Here is a 9,082-nt window from a genome sequence, read left to right as displayed (position 1 = left end):
TGTATGCATGCATAGAAGCATAACCAGTGGACATAAGACATTGGGGGATAGGGGAGGCTAGGGGACTGTCTAGGGCGGGGGGATAAAATGGACACATATGTAATACCCTTTGTAATACTTTAAGCAATAAAAAAAAAAAATTGAAAGTTGAAATAAAAATTAAATCTCAGAAAAAAAAAAATTTAAAAAAAGAAGCAACCAGATGCTTCTGAAGTTAGAATTTGTTTAGGGTATATTGTGGATGCAAATAAAGTTACATTAAAAAAAAAAAAATTGTGCACCTATGGATGAGGACAGTGCGTGGGGAGTGAGGGCGGAGGGTGTGGTGGGAACTGGGTGGAGGGGAGTTATGGGGGGAAAAAAAGAGGAACAAATGTAATAATGTGAACAATAAAGATTTAATAAAATTAAAAATAAATAAATAAATAAATAAATAAATAAAATTTTTGAGACCACATAAATAGACTATTTGTCAGCCGTCCTTGGAGTGATGTGTAACAAAGAGACTGAATTTTTGCCAGTGGAAAATCAGCAGAAGAGACATGTGCCACTATCAGGCCTGGACCATGCAAAGCTCCATTCACAACCCCCTGTGCTTTTCCATCCATTCAGGTGCCCTTGAATACCACATATTGGAAACGGCAAAGTAATGAGAAGGAAGGACCTGAGTGACCACTTGCAGTCAAGCTGTCCATGTGTCAAGAATCCCTGTTTTGACTTTATGTAAGCAAGACAATGAACACAAACCATTATGCGAAAGCCACTGGTTTGTGGGGATTTGTCCAGTACTTAAGTTAGTGCTACCTTAGTATACTGTTCTTCCCTCAAACAATTCCTCATTTCTTTACAGCCACTCAAACAAATAAGCTGTATTTCAAAACTGCAAAGTTTTGCATTCTTTCTGTTAAATCTGTTTATTTATACGACTGATGTTGAGAACATTTAATGTGATAAGGCAGAGCAGGGTACAGTTACAAGCATAGGCTTGGGAGTCAATCAGACCTTAGTGGGAGTCCCTGACTGACCTCTTACTAACTGTGTGACCAGATATTTTCTTATCTGTACAATCAGAATATAAGCTCTACCTTAGAGGGTATTTATGAGGCTGCTGTACGGTGCTACATAGAGAATGCTTTGCTCAGTGTCTGACACAGTAAGAATAAAAAGTTGCATGTGCTATCATTCTGCCTTCTATATATTGTTGATGTAGTCCATTTAATCATCTAAAAAGTGTTCTATCACAACTCATATATGCCACCACTAAAGAGTTCATCATAGTTTATAACTTTTTATTAATAATTTCTTTGTGAAAATATACCAGAATATTTTCTACACAGATTGTAACAAGGTTAATTTTAGATGAGTCACTAATAAAGTAAAGGAATAAATCTTCCTTTCATAGAAATCCCTAGGTATTATCCATTTTAAAATGAAGAGGGAAGTTCCGATGTAATATTAACCCTGTGGTTAGCGCTCTGAGTTGTGTTTCAATTCAACGGATCACTTGGCCCCCAAAGGCCCACTTAATCTTGTCAGAGAAGAGATAGCCAGAGTGAGGAAGTGTTTCTGTGCTCTCACCTTCAAGTTATAATAATATTAATGGGTCTTATCTTAAAAAGTGTCTGACAAAGTGCCTAAGTTCTTAAGATTAAAGTCCTATGGAATGTTTGAAAACTCCATAGTTATAGTTAAGCTGTCCTAATATTTTTCTAAACTATCTCTACATGAGCTCTATAGGACTGAGTCTAGGCCTCCATTCCTACATTTAAAATGTGTTTTTAAATATCACTCTGTTCCTATTAATCACATTAAAACATTCATTTCATTTCCAATACTGGATCCATTCCTCTGTGGCTTGCTAGTAAGAAGGTATCCAATTCTAAGCTAATGAACTAGAGTAATTATTTAAATCATTTTCTTTTAAAAATTTTATCTAGCCGAAACCGGTTTGGCTCAGTGGATAGAGCGTCGGCCTGCGGACTGAAAGGTCCCAGGTTCGATTCCGGTCAAGGGCATGTACCTGGGTTGCGGGCACATCCCCAGTGGGAGATGTGCAGGAGGCAGCTGATCGATGTTTCTAACTCTCTATCTCTCTCCCTTCCTCTCTGTAAAAAATCAATAAAATATATTTTTAAAAAAATTTTATCTTTATTGTACTCTTTTTTCCCCACTGACCCCTTCTAGCCCGTACTCTCCCCTCCTCTCCCCCATCCCCTCACAGGCTTTTACCACACTGTTGTCTGTGTCCATGGGTTAAGTATATATGTATATAAGTTCCTTGGTTAATCTCTTCTCACTGACTCACCCCTGCCTTCCTTCTCAGATTCTGCATTCTTTCCTATGCTTCTATGTCTCTGGATCTATTTTGTTCATCAGTTTACTTTGTTCATTAGATTCCACATATGAGTGAGATCATGTGGCACTTGTCTTTCTCTGACTGGCTTATTTCGCTTGGCATAATACTCTTCAGGTCTGTCCATTCTATCTCAAAGGGTGAGAAATCTCTCTTTCTTTCTTTCTTTCTTTCTTTCTTTCTTTCTTTCTTTCTTTCTTTCTTTCTTTCTTTTTTTTTTTTTAGATGCATGACACTGTTTTACTTTATTTCACATTTATGCTTCTTAAAATAGGGGAAAGGGAGTTTTTTGGTAGGGATTCAGCATTTGTTAAAATCATACCCAAACATTTACTAACATTTCCTTCCAATGGTTTTAGGAGAAAAGACATCAAAATTTCAATGTTAGAAAACTATGCTACACCTACACAATGGAATACTACTAGTATGCTGCTGTAAAAAAGAAGGAATTCTTACCATTTTCAGCAGCATGGATGGAACTGGAGAGCATCATGCTAAGCGAAACAAGCCAGTCAGAGAAAGATAAATATCACATGATCTCACTCATTTGTGGAATATAATGAACAACATAAACTGATGAACAAAAATAGAACCAGAGTCAAAGAAGCATTGAACAGACTGTCCAACCTATGAGGAAAGGCAGCAGGGGAGGGGGTAAGAGATCAACCAAAGGACTTGTATGTATGCATATGGGCATAACCAATGGGCACAGATGGAGGGAGAGGGAGAGGAGGGGAAAGAGCATGTGCTGCGGGGTGGGGTTGGCCCGGGAGAGGTCAATAGGGGAAAAAGAAGTCCCATGTAATACTTTAAAGAATAAAGAATTTAAATTTTAAAAAATGGAAAAAAATAATTTAACATTTACAGGTATGATTATGGGTTTTCTCCCCATTTTTATACTTCCCACACTGTGTATCAGCATATTCTGTGATAATGAGATTGGGGCATAAACTTGAACATATTGAAAGAAAAATCTTATTTTCACTTTTCCAGATTAAAATAAACTATATAGCAAAATAAAAGTGTAAAGATACAAATGATTAAAAAAAAAAATTTCACCTGAACATTAACCCTACTTCCTGGACGCTGCAGTCTGAACTGGCTGTAGTAGAAGTCACTCAGGCCTAGAACCTCTTTATCCAGCAGCTGATATCCAGTGTTACGGGGCTTCTAAAGACAGGATTTGTTTATTTTATTAATTCTGAAAGCCTCCAAATCTACAACAGCAAATTCTTTGATGTCTAAAGTTAGTACCACACTGTCAGGGAAGACCCGGCAGGGAAGGAAAGGGGCACTAAGAAAGGGCTGGCAACCCTATAGCACATCCTCAAGACTGTCTCAGTGACCACTTTTAAACTTTATTTCACCTGTTTTGGGAAGGTACGCAGTTTGATCTATCCCCAGACAACCAATTCCCTAAGCCCAGGGTTTGCTGGCCCTATCAACAAGGAAATTCTACATAAATGACTTTTAGCCTTTAGCTATTTTATCAGCCAGCGTACCCAAATATGTTTACATAGCGTGACTTCCAGAAAATGTAAGTTTCCTCAGCACGTAAGGTGACAACAGAACTATGACACAATGGACCTATAGTAAATAGTTCATTTTCTGCTCTTCAGTGCGAACACATGGAACAAAACCTAATTTCAGTTTAAACTCATTTCCTTTTTATTAACATTCAAGTTACCATTACATGGTTTGGTACTCAGTAAAGGAAAACTTGTTAAAATAAGGTAATATGTTGTCATCAGTATTTCCAGGTGATTGTTTACACTCAAGTAGTATCATCAGTAAATCCTTGGGAAGCCTATCGATGGGGTTTATACTTTGTCAAGGCCCAGTTCCTCTGGAGTGGAGATTCCCAGTTCATTTAAAGTTGGTCTAAGTTCCTGGATGACATAGGGTAGATTTCCTTATGCGGTCCTGCTTGTCCTTAACAACTTCTAGGATGCGAACAGCACTAGTGAAATCTTTTAACCGTCTGCATGCCCGCCAAGCAGCATCAATGATTTTGGGTTCTGGAACCAGATCATAGCCAACAAGCGTGTTCATCCCTTTACACAATTTCTGGGCATCAGTATCTGGCTTGTTGAAGTATGTCACCCAGCAAGCATCCGATTCCTCATCTGTCTCATGTGACCCAGGAGAGTAGCAGCGAACTGACTGGATACCCAGGGCAGGCCGGGGTGGGGGGGCGGTGAGGGGTGCAGGAGGCCTCAAGAGCTGGCTCAGGAGGCTGCAGCGGCTGCTACAATGGCAGCACCCAACATAACGGTGATAGTGGCGCGCAGGCTCAGAAATCTTTCTTTTTTTACAACTGCATAGTATACCATGGTGTAAATGTACCACAGCTTTTTCATCCACTCATCTGCTGATGGGCACTTGGGCTGTTTCCAGATCTTAGCTATTGCAGACCACTTTCTTAAACTGAACACCTCACAAAACAACTTAGAAGAAAAATTACAGCTGTATCCTTAGCACACACATACATGTACATGAGTGTTTTTAATATTGCTATTAAGTTTTTATCTAGCTATTACATGGGACCTGCAAATGAAAAACAACTTAGTTACATAGGTTATGGAGTAAACAAATTGCAGCAGAAGGAAAATGATGAAAAGATATGCTCCTCAGAGAAGGTAAAGTTCAGGATGTAGCTTTTTTGGTGTTTGTATGTATGGGGAGGGAAGGAGGTGGGGAGCTGGAGGAAGAGAGAGGGATAGAGAATATGAATGAATTATAAAGGAATCAAATCTTTAAAAATTGTGACTGAAAGAAAATAAGAGCACACTGAAGACTGTATGCTTGTTATTGAACACACATTTTCTATAACTTTTATATGGAGAGACTGAAATACTAAAGTAATCAACTAGTAACAATAAACATTTATGTCATTTGGATTTCTTTATGTAATTAGAAAGGTTTCATAAAAGTCTACCCTAAGTTCTGTAGATATTCTTCCCTCCAAATAATTGGGGAGTCATTCAAATAATTCAGCAGTTAAGTGGGAGGGAGACTTTTTACTTTTAATAATTACTTTCTTTTAGACTAGATCTCATAAATATTCAACTATCAGTTAATCAGTTATATATGCTTATAATTTTATGAAGTTGTTCAGACAGGTAAATATAAGGTAAAAAACTCACAAATCCAGGGTGAGGCCAACCAACTGTACAGAAGGTTGCTGTTTATTATCATAGAAGCAGGATGTTTTTCTTTCTACTTTTTCTAATATTAAGGTGATTAAAGCAATTCCACTGACTGGCCCTAGTTGTTTTAACATGGACTTTATACAGTCAAGCAAACCCTTCACTTTGAACTACTTCTGTTATTAGGGGAGGTGGTGATCTAAATGTTTCAAAATATAAGAAAGACTTTCATTTGATTTAACTTTAAAAACACAAAAATGGGAGTAATCAGAACTAAGAGGCTTCCAGTTCATAAATATTATTGTGTTCAAGAAATAAAAATGTTAGGAAACCATAAACATATTGGTTTATATTCCTGAGGAGTTCCACTTTGATGTTTTTGATTGGGATTTATCTAGTCTTCATGTTTCAAATAGCAATTTTTAAGGGGCCATAAAGTAAAGGAAATAACTGGTCTTTTATCTAATGTAGACTTTAAACGGCTAACCATGAAAAACAAGTTCCATGTTAAGACTTACTTATCAATAGGAGAAACCGATTATCTTAAAATTGCTACATAAGGAACTAAATCACAGGTTGTTGAAACTGGAGGTGTTATTTCAATGCGAGACTATATACTTAATTGTTTTCATGAATGTACACCTCCCACATTTAAGATTTCTAACTTGAAAAATTAACTACAAAAACTCATATGCGATCAAACCTATAATTAAAAACTGCAAAGTAAGTGGGAATAATTGATACATGCTTAAGAAGAAAAAAATGAGTGTAATATTTCCATTTGGGACTAAGAGCAAAATCAAAGTAGAGAAAAGTAGATTCAATGGTTTAGAGGAAGAACATAATGAATAAAAACAACAACTTTTTCCCATGAAAAGGAACTGCTATAAATTGACAGCTAAAAATCCTAAATTATTTCCACATTTTAGTGGTTTTAAACAGGTCACAACAAGTCAGTACTAAAATTGGGTTTCTAGAGTCACATTTATTATGTGACTAAACTGAGATATGAGTATCCATTGTTGAGCTCCTAAGTTTTTAAGTTGATCCCTTGAAAATTAAAGTTCAAAGTCATTTTTTATGTGAACATCTAAGACCATTAATCTCAAGCAGTAAGTTATAACAGAAGGTAATGTAAACAATGTCTTCGTGTATTATGGAAATAATAATGAAAAGTTTTCTCATTTTCCTTAAAAGAAAATCCAAGGATCTCAAAAAAGAACCTTTTTTTTTTATGGAATCACACAGATGAAGTATTATATTAGTTAGGGTTCTCTAGAGAAACAGAACTAATAGTGTGTGTGTGTGTGTGTGTGTGTGTGTGTGTGTGTGTGTGTGTGTGTTTGGATTTATTATATGAAATTGATTTACATGATTTTGGAGGCTGATTAAGTCCTAATATTACAGGGTGAGCCCATAGCTAGAGGCCCAGGGTGGTGGTGGTGTAGTTCCAGTCCAGAGGTGAGCAGGCTGGAGAAGCAGGAATTCTTTCTTAGTTGGGGGAGGATCAGCTATTTTTTTTTTTTTCCTATTCAAGCCTTTGATTGGATAAAATCCATTCAGATTAGGAAGGGTGAGCTGCTTTACTCAGTCCACCTATTTAAATGGTAAACTTATCCAAAAATACCCTCACAGAAACACCCAGAATATTGTTTGACCACATATCTGGGTACTCTGGCCCAGTCAAGTTGACACATAACATTAAGCATCATAAGAATAATAAACGGAGTTTTTGGTCACAGTTTCTCCAGTCAAGTGTCTCTGCATTGAAGTGGCAGTGCAGTGGGGCAGTTATAACATGAGCTAAGTGTGAAAATGTCTGTGTTAGAATCCTGTCTTCCTAACTTATTCCTGGGTAGACCCTGAACAAGCTGTTGCTATGCTTTGATTCTTGAGTAGTAAATTAGCAATAATAACAGTCCCTACCTCATACTGTTGTTATTGTTGTGAAGAATAAATGAGATATTACATGTAAAGCACCTAGAAAAATAACCAGCTCAGAGCAAGAACCCCCAGTAATGTACTACATTACATAAAATTCTTGGAAATAAAATTCTTTTTTACAAATAATTGTTTCACATATTTTTCTTTTACACCTGACTTTTTAAAAATATATGTATTTTATTGATTTTTTTATAGAGAGGAAGGAAGAGGGATAGAGAGTTAGAAACATCAATGAGAAAGAAACATCAATCATCTGCCTCCTATACATCTCCTACTGGGGATGTGCCGGCAACCAAGGTACATGCCCTTGTCCGGAATCGAACCTGGGATCCCTCAGTCTGCAGGCTGACACTCTACCCACTGAGCCAAACCAGTCAGGGCTTACACCTGACTTTTTAAGTTTCATACAATAGTCCACAATTTTTCACTTGCTCCAACCGTTTTTTTCTGCTAAGTGTTCAGTAGCACATATAGTAAAACCCCCCTAAACATGTTGACATATTTATAACACAAATATATCTTATACATGCATTGATCAAGTAGCTTTAAGTGGCTGTTATCGGCCATCAAGAGAAACAAAGAAAAGTAAGAAGAGTTAGACGTTCTTCTTTCTCAAAAATGTTTGGTTCAACTGAGGAAGTAAATTAATATACAGGACTTGAAACAAGAATTAGAAACAATTCAAGACAGTAAAGTACAGTAGGGACACGAATTCCTGATCTTCCCTGCTACTCTCCAGAGCTGAGGATTTGTTAAACTGGATGTTGGGTTTTGTTTTTGTTGAATTAGGAGAACGGGCAAAGTAAACCGCAAGCTTAAAAACAATAACTACAAAGCCAGACCGGCTGGTAGATCAACATAATAAAGAGGGAGAGAAAGAGGAAGAAAGGAGGTGGGGAAACAAAATTTTTTGAATTAAACATCCAGGGTGAGTGGGTGGTAGTAAAACAAAGGTCTAGAGAAGCTACAAAAGTGTAGGGTATTCAAATGGGTGGGCTGCCCTATTCTTTTACAAGTCCTCCTATCTCTTCTGTTTTATGGCTCACCCTTGCTTCATCTTATTCTGATTTTGCTGAATCCTGTTGCTGCCTCGCTCTACTTGTATTTGTCCCCTCATTTCTTTGAGCAGACTCCTGGGTTGACTTCCTCCGGGCTCAGTGCAGTCACTAATCTGTGTTATGGACTGAGTTTTTGGTCTGACCTCAGGAATGACCTTCCTCATGGGGCTCCTCAACTGGGGCCAGCCCAGGCTGGGCAGGAAGATAAGTGCCCAGACTTTTACCTTCCGAGCCCTGGCCCCAGGTGTGTTGGGTGTCAGAGAGTAAGAACAAAGGTTAATGTTAATTACTTAATATTGTACAGTAATGATACCTTGCATTTATTGTTACTGTAGCATAGCTACAATTGTTTTCTTATATATTACGATAAGACATATAGCAATTTAGGATGATTCAAGGTGAAAGAAACCGAAGGGCAAAAGATTATGATACTCAATTGGTGAATTACTAAGGCTTGTAAAAGGAACTGGTCTGAATGGAAATTGGTGCGCGTCAGAGAGTTGCCTATAAAGAGAACCAGCAAGCTCTGGAAACCACAACGGACAACGGTAATATAACTAGGGGCAGTCAAGTGACTT

At 37.5% G+C, this 9,082-nt stretch overlaps 1 pseudogene; it reads right to left on the bottom strand.

Moving 5' to 3' along the window:
- Positions 1 to 4,134: 4,134 nt before the first annotated feature.
- LOC118655469 lies at positions 4,135 to 4,623 on the bottom strand (annotated as a pseudogene).
- Positions 4,624 to 9,082: the final 4,459 nt, after the last annotated feature.

This window comes from Myotis myotis, unplaced genomic scaffold, assembly GCF_014108235.1.
Source record: "Myotis myotis isolate mMyoMyo1 unplaced genomic scaffold, mMyoMyo1.p scaffold_m19_p_1, whole genome shotgun sequence".
Classification (NCBI taxonomy): domain Eukaryota; kingdom Metazoa; phylum Chordata; class Mammalia; order Chiroptera; family Vespertilionidae; genus Myotis; species Myotis myotis.
The sequence above is the reverse complement of the archived record's forward strand: the minus strand, read 5'-3'. Positions and strand labels throughout refer to the sequence as shown.